Raw genomic sequence first — 20,937 nt, 5'->3', positions numbered from 1 at the left:
GCCTCGGTGTGCGGCTAACTGCCTTATCTCCTTCTGGCCGCGCTCCTCTTTCCTCTCAACATTCTTTCAGGTATTTGGCCGAGACCTTTTCTCTTTGTCTGCCCTTTTCAAAGACCTGCTTTATGCTGGGAGCCCTCCAGACGTAGTGCTGCAATCTCTTTACTGCCTCTTTCCTTTCCTTCCCCCTCTCTCTTTCTTTCTGACCACACATCCACAGGACTAACTTTCTCACTTTCTGTCGCACTCCCCAAGCACAGCCTCATACATCCAACTTTGTTCTAATCTAATATTCCCACACAATCCCAAACCAGAATTTAATATACAAAGACAACTGGCCTCAGGATACTTCCATATCTCAAATAACAGAATGATAAAGGAAATTGACAATAAAAAGCTTTTTTTGTGCAGTGTTTTAAGTATTTCTCAATTGACAGAAAGTTTGATTTAAGTGTCACAGTACATTGCCTTCCAGTCCTCTGTACTACAAACCAACTTTCCATATCTAGCTAATTTCTTCCCTTTGCCTTCCATTTCGGTCTTCTTCGAACTTTGTGCTTTAGTTGCATTTATTATGCTATTTGAGAAAATTAATGGAAACATTTACCAACTGCGACGAAGAACCACGTGGAGGGTCGCTGCTCCTGGATGATGCAACATACTTCTAAGTTCTTGACATAAAAGGAGCAGTTTCTTCTGGTCAGGCAAAAAGTGTTTTTTGTACTGGATCTAGGCCTACATGTTCTCTGTGATCTGCATGGCTCCACATCCAAGGTGGTGGTCTTAACAAAGATCTGCCTGTTTCCCTTCAAACAAGGGTTAATGGACTCCTTCTGGAAGCTGAACTTGGAGATTATGCTGCCCTTTTATAGCTGTTTACAGGAAAAGATCAGCCTCTGCTGGTCAGAGGTAATGTCTTGGCTTGCGCGGTCTCTGTCGTCTCCAATTGGCTCCACTTCTACGAAGACGGTCTTTCAAGTGAGGGCTTGCAACATGCAGTACTTCAGCGGAAGGATCAGGTAGACTTTGCACTCCTTTTTGGATGTTGTAGTCTAAAAGGGGCTCTGCCGTCCTCCATCTGCTAACCATCAGAGATCAGCCTCTTCTGGTCAGGGGGAATTCCCTCTCCGGGATCTAGGCCTGGATGTCTCCACTTTTGTCACTATGCTCATCCTTCATCACTGAGCACCTTCAAATAGGTCTCCAATTTTGTCCAAATGACCTTTGTTATTTAATGCATTAGTTTGAAGATGATAAATGAGGCACCCCTAACACCGCAGAGAAATATCAATACCTCTACAATATAAGACCATTGGTTTTGGCCTCTGCCTGCTTCCATTTCCTTGTTACTTATTCTTACGAGCAATTTCTATATTTCTCCTTTATACGTTCGCTGGAAAAAAGATGGTCCGAACAGACACAATCAAAAACAAATGACATCCCAGAGTATATCTCATTTTTTTCTTAATGTCTTTCCAATAAGGTTTTGTTTTTGAATATAGGCAAAATTGACTGCAGTTGGAAATGTCATTTCAAATGACTTCCAACAGGGATGGCTGTGGCTGAAATACTCTGATAATTTGGTAACTCTTCCCCCTCCCAGCTCTTCCACATTTGCTTCCAAATCTTCCAAGGATGTCACAATGTGTAGTTCTTCTTGTACACATTTCCTTAACACATTCAGTCAGGTGTGTGCTTTTCACTCACAGTGCTGTGTGCAAAATTTCTGATAAGAATCTCAACAATTTCTCTTTTTCATTTAACACCAGAATCGCTGCTGGTGATGGAGTGGATGTTTACCACTGTGTTGCATCACCACACTGTTGGCACCCTACAAGCGTTTGGGAGCTAGCGAGAGTAATTGCTGTGATTTTGAAAGTGAAATGTTATCCCACTTTTGCTTAATATGGAGGTAAGCTACTCAAGGGCTTCTCTGTTGCATTTCTTTGTTTAATAACTGGTGAAATTCATTCAGGCGATGGCAGCCCTGGGCTGCTGTCAGCTGGGCTATTTTATCACCTGACGCTGCGGTAATACCTTCAGAATGTTGTTTTGTCTCATCTTCCAAAGGCCTTCCTGGAGAAAAAAAGCTCATCTGTGATATGCGTTTTTTTTTTTTGCTTAACATGGAATAATCAACAAATTTAATACCATCATTTATGATAGTTTGTTCACTTCTTTGAATATAAACATGCTAGCACTCTGTAAACTACAGCTGCTGCAGGAAAGTCCCTTTAGTATAGAACATAAACTGCTTTTTTGGTTTGCTTTTTTAAAGAATGTGTTTGGAAATTTAAAGCACCTCTCAAAAGTATTCGCACCCTGTGTAATTGTCCTCTTTTTCTCATACTAATTGATGATTTTTATATTGATGTTATGTGATAGCCTATATCGTTGAGAGAACTAGACCTCATTCTTCTGATGCTGCCAATTGAATTGCCTTGCAACCAGTACAAACCAGGAAGTCACTTCACACGTAAATAAAATCCATCCATCTGTAGCTGTGGAGAAGTGTTAAAGCAGAGTGATTTTTTTTAAATAAAACAATATCCAAAGCTTTTAGCATGGAGTACTGTTCAATCCATGAATCAAAAACGGATGTTGTTCAAGGAGAACGTGAGAATACCGGTGGCAACTCTGGAGGACGTGCAAAGATCCACAGCTCAGGTTGGAGAGTCTGCTGCCACAAAAACCATTAACAATGCAGTTCATAAATCCAATCCAAGCCTGCGTTGAAAGAAAACCATAAAAACCCAGAGCGAGTTCAGAGTTTACCACATGTCATGCAGCAGAAACAGAAAACGTATGGAAAAAGGTGCTTCGCTTTGTGTCTAAATCAACTTAACATAAACATATTTCTCATTTCCTGGTTGATTCAGCGAAGCCAGAAGGTTGTGTATATAAACCAAATCCGAGGGTGAGAAAAAGGTCACAGTCAGGGCAAAAGTGTAACTTTTGTGCTGTGCCAGGCCGTAACAACAGACGCTATTCTGACAGCTCCCCACACGGTTATTCTCATGACCCCTGGAGGTCACATATTCTTGAAATTTGATTATGGGTCAAAATGCCCTGTGTGAGAGAGAGGGAAAAGAAGTGAGCCTTCATTTCATTTTATGAATGGAGGATTGTCTTGCATTGTTGCACCCAGATAACCATAACTGTTCTTAACTGGTTGTGTTGCGGTACAACCAGTTAAGAGAAAACCGCATCGTTGATTCAGATGAAAAATAAAATCATTGCTTTATCGGAAATATAATTGTGTAGTTGACCCTGAAGAAGATACTGCTAAACTTCTGTCAAATAAACCTAAAATATTCTTTACTTCTGCATTTAAGCAATATTTGTTTCCTCTCAGTTCTTGCATTTATAATTAGTTCTGCCTGATAAAGTGATGTGCAGAAAATTTTCATTTTTAACCTTTGCCCTTTCCAAACAGAGGCATTGTTATTGGATATTAGGAGCATTTCGACCATAACTACACAGAGCCCAAATGTCCTGGGGGATTTTTCCAGTGAGCTACAGATTTTTTTTTCACCACTGGCTCTTCTCATTTTCCTCTGTGGTCTGAGGTAAACAGTAGATTAGGCAAATGAAATCTGTTTAAGTGTGAAACAAAAATCCTCACTGCAGTAATGCGGCTTCTGTGATGGAATAAAGCTGAAACACTGGAGCTGGCTTCATAGAATCACTTTATTTTTTACCTGTTGTACCTCTCCAATTTTTGGCAAACATTTTGCCGGGTAACACAATATAAATCGCTGATGTTTCTACATGAGGGAGAGTTTACTGACATTAGTCGTAATTGCTCCCTCACAGCGTAAATCCAGTATTTTTCAAGTTACAAACAGTTCCAGTCAAATGTGAAATTAAACATAGGAAGCAGATATAATAAATACGCTGCTTAAAAAAATGATCCAACGTTAAGCTAGTTGGTGAGTAGCTGCCGGGGTCCAGATAGATGGGCTTGTGCAAATCTGTGATTATAGCGTCTCAGTTTCTTTGAGTATCTCTGACAAAATCTTGATCTCCAAAAACCAGACATATTTTCACAATACTAAAATATCAAGTTAAATATTAAAACCAAAGCAAAAAAAAAAAACACCAGTTTGAATGCCTTTGAAGGTATTGTGTTCTTTCTATTAGATTAGTAAAGAAGTATTAATAAGTGCGTTAAATAAAATTGGTGACAGTAGGACAGAATTTTATTGCCTTTATTATTTTAAAACCAATAAGAAGTAGGGACCATAGCAGCTGTTATTACACGGGGTGACGGTTTATGGCTAGTAGCATTTATTCAGCTTTTTCAACAGTGTGAACAAGAATGTGATCCATGCAAATGTTTTCAAACAAAGGCATTTTCAGTTTCAGTATCATCAAATGACAATGAAGCAGGTGGCAAGTTGCCATTCCTTCTGACTAGTTTCAGGTTTTTAGCCTGGATTTTCGTAAAGAGAAGATAAAAGCTGCTTCATCGTCGTTTGATGATTTTGCTGCGTGTGTAGCTCTCTGCCGCCAGACGTTTCATTCCGACCATGTGTCCAAAAGTCAGCCCACCAAGTTCGCTGACGTGGCTTTTGGCAAGTTGCTAATATGTAAATGCTGACGTTAACCTTTGGTGTTGTGAAATCTTTTTAAATTCATCATTAACACCAGAGTCCTAGTCTTTAAGATCCCAAAGAAGGGATGTGAAAATGACTCAAATTTGAAACAATTTTGATGGAAATGAGTACCTTCTGAACAAGAGCGTTTTGGCGTCGGTTGTATTGAAATGCTGTTCTGACAACTCTGTTTGCAGCTCTCGACACTGCCTTCACACATGTTGATTAGATAATTCTCAGAATGAATCTGTTTGTTCGATTTTGATTTGTGTTTTTGGGAAAACAGGGCACAGCACGTGTGCCGTGGAGACTGTTGTTGCCAGCCTCGGTGATCGTTTGATCGAACATCAGTGGCTGCGTCTAGAGGGCAGTGGAAATGGAGGGTTAACTGTGCTACCTCAAAATTGATTGATGTCACACAATCGTACTTTGTTATCTACAACCCCGGGCATTAATGACAGAGTCTGACTGTTGCATGCTTTGGAGGCACAGACGGCCCATAATCTCAACACATCGACTCATACGATGTGGATAACAAAGTGTCTGTGAAGGGGGTTTATATTGCAAAAAAATACATGTAATAAATAGAGATTCTGGCAAATTTCTAAAGCACTACTTTAATTCTAAAGCTTTAATTTGGCTTAGGAAGACAAACTAGACGGTTTGGAAATATTTCCAAGTTTGACAGACAGTCATTGTCTGGAAACTAAGGTGGTGCCGCCCATCACTCTTATCAACGTAATGCTGTTTTAAAGCTTTACTTGGCAAGCAGTGAGCATGAATGTTAAACAACCAAACTCTGCCTGGCTGTTTGAGTAGATGGCCCAACTAAATACTCAGCTAATATTGACTTGTTCTACTTGTGTAACGTTGGAAAGAGCAGAACGGCAGCAAGGTTTTGGATTTTAAATCTTCTGCTGAGTTTATTCTGTTTCAACCTGCATTCTATAATCTGACACCAAATATACCAACATTATTTAGCAATATTTAATAATATTATAATTGCAGTAATACATCTAATCACGTTATTTTAGGATTATAGGATTTTTCTGTACTGAATATAAAAAAGATGATGTTACTTTAGTTAACTATTTGAAATTGTCACTTTTTTTTTTTTTTTTTTACGAGTGCAGTACGAGAACTGAAGAAAAATGCTGAAAGGAGGATGAGGAATGAGCCCGTCAAAAGTCAGAGATGGATGTGCTTCAGTTAACAGAATAATCACAGATCACAGCAAGTCCCCCTTTAATTGCTGTAACATTTTTTTTTTTACCAGTAAGAGGATGCTTTGGTTTAAGATTTCTTGCCACGGTTCTCTCTCCAGTCATTAAGTCCACTTTAAGTCAGGGAGTGTTTACATTTGTGGCTCATCTAGCGCTTGACGACGTGCCAGACTCAGGAGAATCGGTCTGTGAAATCTTTTCAAAGCGCGCCTGAACATTTTGTCTCCTCAGCTCTGACCAGGCAGAAACATGACCAACTTCAGCACCTTCACCTAGAAACAAAAATAAAAACACTTCTCACATACATGTGTAGTCCTGGCAAGACGTTCCCGGAGCAGGAGTTTTTCCTCGGGAGAGATTTCAACAGAGATACTTCCTGTAATGCTTTCAGAAGCTTGTAATAACAATCACAGCCTGTCAGCTGCAACAAAAAGCATGTTTGCTTTGGCGGCACGATTTGCTAATGCAGTCGTTTCACGGTGACTGGTCAAAGCATGTTAAGTGTGTGGGCCAACTGCGAAGATAAGACTGAAACTTAGGGGAGGGGAGGGGAAAAAAAAAGTCTCCAAATATTTTCCTTCCAGTGCACTTAAAGACGCTGGAGTTCTGTTTTTGTGTTGATCAGATCCTTAAGTGCGTTCTGCTTTTAAAATCTGAAACCCTGCCCTTAAATCTAAAAAAATTATTTTCTTGCGCGCACGCTGCTTCACAAAAATGATGCGATAAAACAACATATTTCTAATCTTTTACTCCCTTTGATCAGAGGATTTAATGGTTCATATGTTGGATTTGAACCATTTTCAATTAAACGTAAACTTCTTTCAACCCCTTGAACTTTTTAACATTTTGTAATGTTGCAACCGCAAACATCAAGTGGGATTTTACATCGTAAACTTACACAAATTAGTCCGTAGTTGGGAGGTAGAAGAGGGATCCAAGACATAAGTGGGAATTATTCTCTCACCAATAAATCCATTGGTGAGAGAAAGTTATTAAAAGTCATGTTTTTAGTTTGACAAAGCCATGTAGGAGACATAAAAAATATTTGTAAGTAGGGAAAAGTAACACTGAACACATTATTCCCACAGTAAAACATGGTGGTGGCTGCATCATGCTGCAGGGTTGCTTTTCTTCTGCAGGAACAGGGAAGACACAGAGTTGATGGGATGGATGGAGCTAAATAAAGGCAGACCCCGGGACGACGTTTATTATCCCAAACAAACAGCCGTTCACACAATGAAGAGCTTGGATCGAATAATTTTCATGTGTCAGAATGGCCTAGCCCAGTGTTTCTCAACCTTTTTTGGGCCAGCGCCCCCCTAGCCTTTATCCAGGTCCCTCACCGCCGCCACCAAATAATTTGCAGGCTACTTTGCACTGACTATAATTTTGTTATTAATATAACTATCACTATTGTAGATGTTTTGATTTTTATGCTTGTTTCTGTATTTATCATCAAAAATAATTTCCCAGAGAACAAAAAAGTCATGGGAATAGAAATTATTTTCACAGGCGTCTATGAAAAATGGAATGAACATTCAAGTTAAAATGTGTAGGCCTAACAGCAGCAAATCAGAGTGGAAAAAATATTTTAATTTTGTGCCATTTTCTAGTTGTTAAATATTACACAAAATGACCAAATAAAAGATGTTCAACATGCCAGTTTAAACTTTTAACTATTTGCAAAATGACTGAGCTCTGCAACATTAAAACATGGATAGAACTGTAACTACATTAATCATAACTCTTCTTCTATTCAGTGTTTGTCAGTTTCCTGTTGCTAGATTTATTTGATCGTTTATTGACGGTCATCATCAGTAATCTCATCACCTGCTGCGCCGCCTAATCGTCATATGTTTCACATCATGTATTGATTTTTTCACTGTTCAGTGTCGGATTCTCTGTTTTTACGCCATAATTCACATCTAGTTCGTCGCTCCGTTTTATGTCCCACTTCTCCTGTTTCAGAGTTTTGCGCAATGTGCGCGTCTTTTTTTAACCCCTAAGGTGCAGGGCGGTCGGGAACCGACCGGGGAAAAGGCAGACAGACATAAACCTTTTAAAACAACGGAAACAATTTCTTCATTCTGATTATTGAAATTTTAAAGTCCTGTGTTGTTCTATCACCCCCGTTTTATACCGGACCACTTACAGCTCCGGTGTTAACGCTATAAAATGAACGCCCTCTATCGAGGTATCACCCATGGAGGGATTTCTTTATTTCTTTATTTAAATTGGTTCATTTTTCAGAGGGATACACAGTGAGGGTATCGTGATTTTAGCTACCAGTAGCAGGAGAACGGAGCTGCGCCAAGAAGCTAACAGAAGCTAACAAGCACTGAATAGAAGAAGAGCTGCCATTGATACAGTTGCAGCCAAGCATGATTTAATGTTACACAATACAGTTTGACCAAGTTGCTCAAAGTCTAAACTGGTATTGTTGAGCATTCAAGGTGTAAAGTTTACCTTCGACTAAACGCCCCCCAAAGGCATCCCAGCGCCCCCCTTTTGTAAAAATGTCCGCCAGCGCCCCCTGCCGTCCTCTGAACGCCCCCTGGGGGGCGGTACCGCCCACGTTGAGAACCGCTAGTTTAGCCTAAAGTGTTCCCAAACTTTTTTTGTTTGTCGCTTTCGGGGTTCTCCTGAGCATTCTGCGTTTCCCTTCATAGCTACAAAATTAGCACATGTGCTCCAGGCGCTAACGGAAGTGGTAGCGATGTGCAACACAAAAACCTTCCAGCTAGACCACAGTGCACTTCATATTTAACAGCATTATTTATTACAATAAATTTAGCGAAGCTTCTAGACAGATAAATTTTCTTCAAGGAATTTTAGTAATCGAGGTATTCGAATTATTTGAGGAATCGTTTCAGCCCAGTCACCACTACTCGTGACATGTAGGCCATTGTCATTATTTTGTACAGATCAAGCTTCAGTTTACGGAAGCGCATTGCTATCACGCAGGAAAAAAAAAATTCGAGCGCTATCACGTTATAACGTGATACGTATCTTGTTAAAACGTGATACATATCTTGTTAAAACGTGATAGTTATCTTGTTAAAACGTGATATGTATCTTGTTAAAACGTGATAAGTATCTTGTTAAAACGTGATATGTATCTTGTTAAAACGTGATACGTATCTTGTTAAAACGTGATAGTTATCTTGTTAAAACGTGATATGTATCTTGTTAAAACGTGATATTTATCTTGTTAAAACGTGATATGTATCTTGTTAAAACGTGATATGTATCTTGTTAAAACGTGATAAGTATCTTGTTAAAACGTGATATGTATCTTGTTAAAACGTGATATGTATCTTGTTAAAACGTGATATGTATCTTGTTAAAACGTGATAAGTATCTTGTTAAAACGTGATATGTATCTTGTTAAAACGTGATACGTATCTTGATAATTTTATGTCCAGGAAGTGGCGATATTATGCTAGGCTTTTACAGTGGCTAACATGAATTGGTCAGGTTTCCCTTCATGTTTGGTCTACAGGGATATGGATGCTGCTTTGCACTGTGGTTAAAACCATTAATAGCATGCTACTCTTAGCAGGATCCTAAATAGAACGGGGCTGCACAGAAGGAAACGTCAATTCGGTTCTCTAGCTATGGCGGCGTTCCTGACTGTCTGGATCGAAGCTTGAGTCGGCTTTCGATTGTAGCTTCTGATTCGGGAAATGGCTAAAGAGCGAATAGAACGGAGGCTCAGATGTATTTGCTGAACATTTTCTGTTCAGATTTATTTTTTTTAACAGTACACTTGCTGAACAACGGCAACGGCTGTTCGTAACCAAGCAACCGAAATCAACAGAAGGCTAGATAGTGGCAAAAGACAAAACTAGATCCTGTTAAGCATTCTTCAAAATAAAAGACTTCCTCTCAAGTTAAAATGCATCCCTGTAAACCACAACAGCCAAACAGAAAGGCAGGTGCTCTAGGACAAAAAATGAAAGAAAACAGAAAGCTAAAATAATAGCAAATATTGTAAATGTGATAGTTCATTTATAATGCATTCCAGATACAAAAAGGTTTTTAAATCTCTCATGTTTGAAGTTTCACAATTCAGATAAAGGTTTCACAAATCACAAACTAGGTTTGAAATATTCTGCCATTGGCGTAGAATAATCTACTCCAGATTTGAAGTGTCGATGTATGTTTGTTTTTAAAGCATATCAGGTGATTTCTTGCATGTTAAACTTGCATGTTAACACTTGCATGTTAAATCTAATTCCATGATTAGTTACTTATTTACAGGGCTGCACAGTGGTGTAGTTGGTAGAGCTGATGCCTTGCAGCAAGAAGGTTCTGGGTTCAATTCCTGGCACGGGTCTTTCTGTATGGAGTTTGCATGTTCTCCCTGTGCATGCGTGGGTTTTCTCCGGGTACTCCGGTTTCCTCCCACAGTCCAAAAACATGACTGTCAGGTTAAATGGCCTCTCCAAATTGTCCCTATGTGTGTGTGTGTGTGTGTGTATTTCTTTGTTGCCCTGCGACAGACTGGCAACCTGTCCAGGGTGTACCTCGTCTCTCGCCCAGAATGTCAGCTGGAGATAGGCACCAACACCCCTCCCGAGCCCACTAACATACAAGGGTGTAAAGAAAATGGACGGAGTTACTTAATTACAGTCATATGTTAAGAATAATTTAAATGCTTATTATTATTTACTGAATGTAACTTGATTGTACATAATTACAAAAAGGTGATGTGAAAAATAATTAAATTCAAAGCTTTATTTATGATTTATTTTGACAAAAAGGGAAGAGAGAGGAAGTCTTTTATTTTGAAGTATGCTTAACAGGATCTAATTTTTTGTCTTTTGCCACTATCTAGCCTTCTGTTTATTTTGGTTGCTTGGTTACGAACAGCCGTTGCCGTTATGCACCTATTGTACTGTTCAATAAAAATGTTTTACAGAAAATGTTCAGCAAATACATCTGAGCCTCCGTTCTAATCGCTCTTTAGCCATTTCCCGAATCAGAAGCTACAAACGGAAGCCAACTTCAGCTTCGATCCAGACAGTCAGGAACGCCGCCACAGCTAGAGAACCAAACTGACGTTTCCTTCTGTGCAGCCCCGTTCTATTTAGGATCCTGCTCAGAGTAGCATGCTATTAATGGTTTTAACCACAGCATCCATATCCGTGTAGACCAAACATGAAGGGAAATTCATGTTCAATTCATGACCAATTCATGTCAGCCACTGTACTAGCCTAGCATAATACCGCCACTTCCTGGACATAGAATTATCACGTTTTAACAAGATAACTATCACGTTTTAACAAGATAAATATCACGTTTTAACAAGATACATATCACGTTTTAACAAGATACATAACACGTTTTAACAAGATAACTATCACGTTTTAACAAGATACATATCACGTTTTAACAAGATAACTATCACGTTTTAACAAGATATGTATCACGTTTTAACAAGATAGTATCACGTTATAACGTGATATGTATCACGTTTTAACAAGATACGTATCACGTTATAACGTGATAGCGCTCGAATTTTTTTTTTCCTGCGTGATAGCAATGCGCTTCCGTATCAGTTTGATATTGATATTTAAGTTTTTTTTTGTATTTCTTTTATCAAAAGTGAATCTCTTTTATTTTAATTACAATTGATTTGTAAAAGCAAGAAAAAAATAAACCATCCAAGAACCAAAAAATACTTTGTGTACACACTACATATACCTCATGATGTACCATTATATCAAACGTTAATTAAGATTAGGACATGAAACAGAAATTAAACCTATAATCAACATGTTATACTGTAAATATACCTATCATCAGCATAAAATGTTGAAGAGCGTTTTTGATTTTGTCTGCTGGGTTTGATTTGCTGCTGTGTTTGATTTCCTCGCCACAGTGCGAGCGAAACTGCAAAAAAAAAAAAACAGAAAAAGAGAGAAGAGGTGATTTTTGAGCCTAAATTTTGAGCCTAAACAGATGGAAGGTGAACTTGAAAAGGAAAAATACGATCCAAAGTGGGGCATCGGGTCATAGATTGCACTCGGTGAGCAAATAGAAGCATTAATAACTTATTTGGCAGAGCATGACAAATATCAAAATAAGGGAGAAAGAGAAAAACAAATAAAGGGATAGAATACCTGGTGCAGAAGAAAGGAGGCGACCTGTTAAACAGACAGCCTTCAGGGTGATACTGGCTGGAAGGAATAAATGACGCGAAGGGGAAACTGATTGAAACTAAACTAATCCTGCACAATTCACTATTTTCACACGTGGCAAAATTAACTGTATGAAGGATAAATGAAATTACATAACAGGTAAAATTATTTAAAAAAATAAAGTGATATTTAATGGGTTGAAGTTTTTGAAACTCGGCTTAGCTGTAGACAGGGTTAAATTTAAACTTAATAAAACTTGAAAATTGAGGTTTATAGCAGACTTGAACTTTATCATGAACTAATCAATATTTTTCTCTCTTATTATCTTATCAAAGCAGGATTTCTTTTCATTTGAAACTTGGTCACCTTAAATGTCTAAAGAGGGAACAGAATTGGTAAATAAATATGAGTTTGTGTTTGATTCAAAGGGTGATTATGAAACAGCTCCAGATTAAATTACGGTTCATTACATTTGTTACAAAATATTCTTGTCTCAAAGACAATTAATGATTCTAAATCTGACGAGGTAGATTTAGACGAGGTAGCACAGATCGTCAGAACACTTGATTTGTAGGCCTATTACATCACAGCGCTGCGTGTATTCTTGTGATGATGCATCATAGGTTGTGATGTCACGTACTGCTTTGTTGTGTAATACGGGGGCGGGGTATATAACTCCTGTTGGTAAAATTCTGCCACCTTCCAAGACATTTCTAGAGTAGACAGTTCAATTTAATACAACAGTTATGGTTACAGTTATGGATTTTTTGAGACGAGATTTGCAATATTTAGTTAGCAACACTGCCGTCCCTGCAATCGAGGAGTACATTTATAATATTCCGGAGGAGAATTTTAATTTGTTGCACTTGAATGAGAGTCTCACAGAGAGGACCAAAGACCTTTTGGATCACCTGACGGAGGTTTTCTCTGCTTTCGTTCGAAACTTACTTGGGAACCTGAAATACGAATATGGCGATATAAAATCCGTATTTGGAAATCAGGTTTCTCAGGCCTTTGCCCAGGCCATGGGGGTCGAGGAGATCATTCAGGGAGAGTGCGCTGAAGTATTTAACATGCTTTTCTTAAAGCATGTTATATCAGTAGTGAAGCCTCCTATGAATGATTGGAATGAAGACCCCATAGATAAAGACCCCATCGTGGTCCTTAGGCGGAGGTTAGGGTTCAGTTTGTTGGTTCGACCTGTGATCAGTGTCGTCCAACAACTGATACCAGTAAGACATAGAATGGAAGAACTGAGGAAGTCCTTTGAGAAGGAGAGAAAGGAGACAATCCAACTTTTTGTTGAGTCATTGATGTGTCAAGGCATCAAGAAATCAAAAACATCTTGGTGTCTTGAGGACCTGAAAGAGGCACAGGAACGCATTGTTGACAACATCTGCGTTAAAATCGAGGGCCAGCCGATCGCCATCCAGCAGAACTGGATTCCAGGCCTGACGAAAAAGGTTTTGAAAGACCTAATGAAGACCTGGGACTGTTCTGCTGGATGGACTCTGGCGTTCATGGAGCATGAGGCAGCTGACGACACAATTGCGTTGTGTCTTTTAAGCGAACTGGAAAAGCGCCAGAAAAAGACGGGCAGTTTTTTTTACAAGATTTTTTTCTGGTGCTGCTAAAATCTTCACCAGCTATTTCAATAAATGAGGGCCAATACTGTCATACCTCTGTCGATCCTTGCTCCATGAACCCTCTCTGTGCCTCCATCAGTTCTTTCATCGAGACGCCTCTCTGTGCCTCCGTTGGTCCTGGTCCCAAGAAGCCTCCATGTGCTTCATCCCAATCTGGGTGAAAAGGTCCTTTAACCCTCTGCTAAGGGACCTTAGTGGGACCTTAGGCTTCCAGCCATTAGGGCTGGAAGCCTAGTGGGACTGCACTAGGCTTCCAGCTAGTGCAGTCCCAGTGAGCCACAGACTCCGTGTGTTAATACAAATTATGATTCATCGATCGCGATTTCCATTCCCAACAGTTGGTAGCAGAGGATGGTTTTGTGTTGACACATGAGCGGATATTGGATTGGCCGTTCAGGCGCAGACTTTCCGAAACAGTACTCTGGTGTAGGGCCCACATGAAAGGTAAGGACACTTGTTCCTTAATATACACCATATAAAAAAGTCTTGTAAAAAGACTGCCCGTCTTTTTCTGGCGCTTTTCCAGTTCAGTACTGTTTCTCAGGTCTGTATAAATTTCAGTTATCAGCCGTTGTCTGTACTGCCAACAGACTTGAACTTTATCATGGACTAATCAATATTTTTCTCTATTATCTTATCAAAGCAGGATTCCTTGTTATTTGAAACTTGGTCACCTTAAATGTCTAAAGAGGGAACAGAATTGGTAAATAAATATGAGTTTGTGTTTGATTTAAAGGGAGATTATGAAACAGCTCCAGATTAAATTACGGTTCATTACATTAACTTCAAAGTATGTTAGAAGAGGAATAATCACATTTCAGCTTTGGTTTAAAACCAGCTAGCATTTATTACGAAACTGTTTCATTTAATTTGACATGTTTTATTTTCTTTTCATTTTTATTAACATTATTGTTGTTTTTATTCTTTCTAATAACAAACAAACTAACTTACTAACTGCTGCTTTCGAAACACATGCGTGTCTTGGTAGAAAGGCACAAATTGGACATGATGAAACTTTTAAAATGGATATAATAGTAATTGATTATGTAAAAAACAAACTGGACAACAACTGGCTCACAACATTTGTGTGTCTTAAATTTTGATTGAATTGATACAGAAATTAAAGTCCAACAAAACATTTGATTTTAAACCCAATGACATCTTACTGTACTGCATAATCTTTGTCTACATGTTTTGCTCCTCTGCCTAAATTGATACATTTTTCTTTTGTTGGTTCAAAATAAACATTGACATGGCCTTTTAGGAGAGCAATCCAAATTCGGATCTGAACTGAATAATAAAACTTTTGTCCTTTGCAGTACAGTTTCAGTTGGACATTTTAGAAATATGTACAGAAAAAGAGTCTCTGAAAAATATTTCTGATAACAATAGAAATGTTGTCAGAAATGTTTGTTTTCTATTTACATAAGAAAACAAAATGGGGGAATTGGAATTGATAAATGATAAACATAAAACATTTCTGATAAATCTTTACATTTAGAACATCTCATAGTCTACTTTCAATTCTAGACAGAAGACTTGGGAAACTTGTGACAGACCCTGTAATATTTTAGTTTGGAGAAAAGTAACAACAAATGCAAAAGTGCTTTCAAATTTTTTAATTGTATCAACAGGGGGTGAAGAAGAAATAGACTCTAATTCAGTGTTTCTCAACCTTTTTCGGCCCAGCGCCCCCCCAGCCTTTATCCAGGTCCCTCACCGCCCCCACCAAAGAATTTGCAGGCTACTTTGCACTGACCATTATTTTATCATTAATATAACTATCACTATTGTAGATGTTTTGACTTTTATGCTTGTTTCTGTACTTACCATCAAAAATAATTTCCCAGAGAACAAAAACGCCATAGGAATAGAAATTATTTTCACAGGCGTCTTCAAAAAATGCAACGAACATTCAAGTTAAAATCTGTATTCTAATTTTGTGCCATTTTCTAGTTGTTAAATATTCCACAAAATGAGCAGATAATAGATGAACAACATGCCAGTTTAAACTTTGAACTATTTGCAAAATAACTGAGCTCTGCAACATTAAAACATGGATAGAACTGTAACTACATTAATCATAACTCTTCAGTATTTCTGTCGGTTTCTGGTGGTGCAGCTCTGTGCTGCCTTCAGGAGAATGGGACATCAGAGTATCATCCATAAAACTTCACCCACATGGCATTTATTGTGCAAACCAGAGCTTTCAGTGGAAAAACAAAAGTTCCAGGTCCTTTTAATGCCATACAAATATGAGACAGAAACATGGATTATATCTTTATATAGATCTGTCTATTGATTTATAGATTAATAGTTTTACTGGACAGAAATTACAAAGAACAAATCTGGTTCTTAATCAAATCCTAATGAGTCAAATTGAAAGTGTCATGGAGTCTCAGCCTCATGACATTAACACTGACATGAAAAATAATATTGAAGTCCATCCATCCATCCATCCATCCATCCATCCATCCATCCATCCATCCATCCATCCATCCATCCATCCATCCATCCATCTTCTTACACCCTTGTCCCTCAGTGGGGTCGGTAGGGGTGCTGGTAAGAAATAAATATATCAAATCTAATTAAAAACATAAGTAAGTGATCAGTTCTTTACTGTTATGTTCTGTAAGATATATTTATTCTCAGTATTAGATATGGTCTCAACAAACCCATGACATTTCAGCAATATTATTTTACCTTTTATGTGGAAATAGTGTCTGTTTATTCTTGCCATACAGTCCTCTGTATTGCTCGAAAGGTCTTGCCATACCAGTTTATTCCTCTGTATTTACTTTAGTTTCTTAGTTTATTCTTGCATTTTGTTCTTCAATCATTTCCATTTAGTTTCATTTGATTAGTATCATCCTCTCTTGGTTTCTTGCTATGTCCACTTTAGTTTCTGTCCTGTTGCTAAATTTATTTTATTGTTTATTGACCATCAGTAATTTTCACTCATCACCTGCTGCGCCGCCTAGTCGTCATGTGTTTCACATCATGTGTTGATTTTTCACTGTTCAGCGTCGGATTCTCTGTTTTTATGCCATAATTCACATCTAGTTCGTCGTTCCGTTTTATGTCCCACTTCTCCTGTTTCAGAGTTTTTCGCAATGTGCGCGTCTTTTTTTTTAACTCCCTATGATGCGCAGCGTTCGGGAAACATATCGATGGGGAAAAGGCAGACTGACATAAACCTTTTTAAAACAACGGAAACAATTTCTGCATTCTGATTGTTGAAATTTAAAAGTGCTGTGTTGTTCTATCACCCCCGTTTCATACCGGACCACTTACAGCTCCGGTGTTAACGCTATAAAATGAACGCTCTCTATTGTGGTATCACCCATGGAGGGATTTCTTTATTTAAATGGGTTCATTTTTCAGAGGGATACACAGTGAGGGTATCGTGATTTTAGCTACCAGTAGCAGGAGAACGCAGCTGCGCCAAGAAGCTAACAAACACTGAATAAGGAGAGCTGCCATCGATACAGTTGCAGCCAAGCATGTTTTAATGTTACACAATACAGTTTTACCAAGTTGCTCAAAGTCTAAACTGGTATTGTTGAGCATTCAAGGTGTAAAGTTTACCTTCGACTAAACGCCCCCCAAAGTCATCCTAGCGCCCCCCTTATGTAAAAATGTCCACCAGCGCCCCCTGCCGTCCTCTGAACGCCCCCTGGGGGGCGGTACCGCCCACGTTGAGAACTGCTAGCCTAGCCAAAGTCCAGACCTAAATTCAACTGTGACCGAGTGGAAATGCTTGAACCAGTGCTATTATTGCCGTCTGGAGAAATGCATCGCTCCCGGTCAAAAACAACCAAATCAGATCCAGGAGGTACGTCTTAGCGCTGTCAATCAAACTTGTGTATCTGCCATCACCACTGGCCATTCTAATTAGCCTGAGCATGCTGCATTGCAGTAAGCTAGCAATAGCTTAGCAAAGAACAAGCATGAGAGTGATTGACAGCACTGAGCCCCTCCTCCTGGCTCTGATTGGTTGTTTCTGACCTAGCTGTGTATTTCTATAGTTGGCACTGGGAGAAGGCAGCAGAGCTCAAATGTTTTTCACAAATTATCTGTTTCAATACCACACAGTAGTGACACAGTGACAGTTTTAACAAATATGTAAAAAGTCACACACCCCAGCTTTAAACTTTGTGGTAGTAAAGTGACCAGATGTGGAAAAAATAGTGTCATTCATCTAACACTCGGCCCCGGTTGTGACATTCAGATAGAGCGCTGACATTAAACTAATTGCACCTCTGATTTGGCCTCTTATTAAACCGACAGGTGGAGTGGCTCTCGCTGCACACGGGGGCAGATTTCAATCAGTGCGCATCTACGAGGGCCGGCCAGCATCTTCAAAACCCACCACGCTAATCTGCCACAGGATAACCGATCACACTTCACGGAGCAATTGCACCCCGCCACCTGCGCAGATGCTACTTTCCCGAGGTGATCCGGAGACTTCTCCTCGTGCATGCTCGCATACGGGCACAATCAACACAATACCTGCGCCGCTTTTTGGAGAGCTTTTAGACTAATCAGCTCTGACAAGTGGAACAAAACAATTTAATACAGAGCTGATTTCACATCTGAGCGGTTCGTCATTTACATAAGCTTTTCACAGTCTGCTCACTGAGCTGCGACAGGCATGCAGCGTGCCAAGAGAGACCGAAAAGGCTCGCTCCGAAATATTCTGCTCCCCACCTCTTTATCTGACCTCACCAAGGAGAGTGCCGTGCATGCATGCAGAGGCTCATTTGGGATACACATGTGTGCAGATTATTTTTATTTTTTTTCGTTTTGGCCCTGCAACCACCCTGTTTCCATCCTGCACACACAGACACAGGCGTGCACACGTACACACACTTTTAGTGTCCTGTGGTTAGCAGAGAGAGGAAGCAGTGGCGCGTCTCTGTGCTGACTTAATGTCTTTTAACAGTTTGGCTCCAGGACCAAGGGTTGGTCAGAGATGAGCCAAAGCCAAAACTGGGCCTGATCATCTGTGACGGCAAGACAAAACCCGAGGCGAAGTGGGTTTGTGCGTGCGTGTGCTTGTGTGTGTGTTTGAGAGGTGAGCGCCCTCACTGGCTTCTCCTCTCCACCCCTCATTTTCTCCGTTTCAGTGTGTGTGTCCACATGTGTGAGGCCATTTGTCGGCGGAGGCTACAGGGGACAGAAACACCAGCAGACTGAATTACCCTGGACAAAGCCATTGACCGAGGCATTAAAGTGACAATAGAATATTTACAGCACATGGAGCCGATTCAGTCCACTGCCTAATATGCAGCACATCAATATCCTGGAAAACGCTCGTAGCACGCTGCAGTGGAAACTGCCCAGGCTAGCAGGGACATACAGTGTAGTAAAAAAATAAAAAAATAAATTCTTCTCTCTGCCTGAAAACCCTGACATATGGACGTCAGTTCATCACCCTTAAGCTCAGACACATGGGTTATGCAGGAGGACAATGATCTAAAGCACACAGTCAGAGTCCGAATGAAAAAAAAGTGAAGGTTTCGGAGTGGCTTAGTCAAAGTTGTGAGATTGAGATTCTGTGAGTGATTGAAAACACAGAATGAATTTCTGCAAAAAAAAAAAAGAAAAATGTTTGCTTTTCTGTGGAGTAAAGCAAAATTTCTCCACAGTGATGTAGAAGACTTGTAGCCAGTTATTGCAAATGCTTCTGTGGCAGTAGGGGGTAATTACTTTTTCACCCCGCCTGGTTTAAACCAGCCCCCGTTTTCTACGCTCTGCTTCGTCCAGAACTGTCTGGACCGTCAGCGATTGAGAAACGATTTCATCCTGGAGGCGTCGACTCTGTTGAGGTTTTAAATTTTTACCCAGCCACTAACTTATTTCTGTGACGTGTGTAGTGCACCCGTTCAATACCAAGACGTTTACTGGAAATTGAATTTGCTGTAAACATTTATCCTTTTCCAAGAGGTGCATCACTCAGGTCCCTCTTGAAAATGAGATCCAGACCTGATTGGGGTTTTACCTGGTTAAATAAAGGAAATAAAAATAAAAATCCTCTACTGCGAAGAGAGAAGTACCGATCCGAACAAGATGGCTCGAACGTTTAGAGACGATTCAAGGTTAATGTCAATTCAGTATTTGGACGAACACAGACTGAACTAGGGCTGCAATTGCTTTAATTTTAATTATCAATTAAACTATTGACCATTTTGACAATCAATTAATCGGATAAAAATTTACCACATTATGCTGATTTTCCATTTGAGATTTTGGTTATACAATATTAGATTATTTTTAAAAGTTTTTTTTTTTTTTTTACTATTTTTAGATTAACAGATTAATAATTAGATAGCAAAAGGTGCCTAAATTGAGGATTTTTCACTTAATTTAAGTCTGGTGAAAGTTTTTTTTTTTTCAATGCAAATGTCTATATTTTTTGTATAGTTTTGGCTTAATAATGGCTCTGAATATGTTGTTTTTTTAGCAAGAGTCAAATTATTACGTCAATAATCGATTAATTCCATTAATAGTTTTACCCCTATAGACTGAACAGCTTCGTTCACTCTCTCTGCTACCGTTAGTAAAAGTAGAGGCAGACTGCAATTCTAAAACAGCGCAGAAAACCACAGGAAATCAACATCACTGTTCACAACTTCTCCTTCTGTTCGTTGATTGAAATTCTACCTGAGAAATCCAAGTAAATGGGAGAAATCCCAGACGGAGCAGTGAGGGAGATTAGAATAGAGCAGGATTGCGGAGGAAGGTAATGTCCAGACTAGTTTTCACTGGGAATGATTGGAAAAATACCTTGAATAAATTAAACTCTTTGAAAAATACATTTTGTACTTGTTAGGTTATTTTTGTCTGACATTAAAATTAGTTTGATGATCTGTAACACTTAAATGTGACAAAAAAAAGTCACAAAAACGGAGGGAATACAAAAGTGGGGACATACTTGAATACTGTACCCCAGACAGATTAACCCACTAACTGGTGCTGACTCGAAGGCAAACTGGGAGGCGATGGGAAGAGAGCAGAGCAGAGCAGGGCAGGGTGGGGAAATGACTGCTGCTCTGCTTGACTAAAGTTCCCCTTGGCGCTGGAGAGAGCAGACTGCAGAGGCCTCACCTCTCAGGTGGCCACCATGTCACCTTGTCAGCTAATATCTGACACAGTAGAACAGCTGCGTCTTACCAGTGTTTATGCAAGTGGGGATTGGTGGTGTAATTACGCAGAGCTGTGCACAAAACGTGCTCACGAACGTTTAGGAACGATTCGAGGTTCGCAGCCCGAAAGACTCTGAGGTTACCTTCCCTCCCCCCCCCACCCCACACACACACACACA

General features: G+C 39.5%; 1 long non-coding RNA gene across 2 annotated transcripts in view; it reads left to right on the top strand.

Annotated features, from left to right (window-relative positions):
- Positions 1-20,430, top strand: part of LOC145553092 (uncharacterized) — a 39,481-nt gene extending 19,051 nt beyond the window's left edge. The window contains exons 1-2 of one of the 2 annotated variants that reach the window (XR_014089287.1): positions 12,153-14,313; positions 17,901-20,430. This is a non-coding gene — a long non-coding RNA (uncharacterized LOC145553092). Of the gene's footprint in view, positions 1-12,152; positions 14,314-17,900 lie in introns of those variants that run through there. The other variant, XR_014089286.1, reaches the window with a different exon arrangement.
- Positions 20,431-20,937: the final 507 nt, after the last annotated feature.

The sequence above is a fragment of the Poecilia reticulata genome, chromosome 10 (genome assembly GCF_904066995.2).
Source record: "Poecilia reticulata chromosome 10, P_reticulata-male-v2, whole genome shotgun sequence".
NCBI lineage: Eukaryota > Metazoa > Chordata > Actinopteri > Cyprinodontiformes > Poeciliidae > Poecilia > Poecilia reticulata.
Note: the sequence above shows the minus strand (reverse complement) of the source record. Positions and strands in the feature narration are given on the sequence as shown.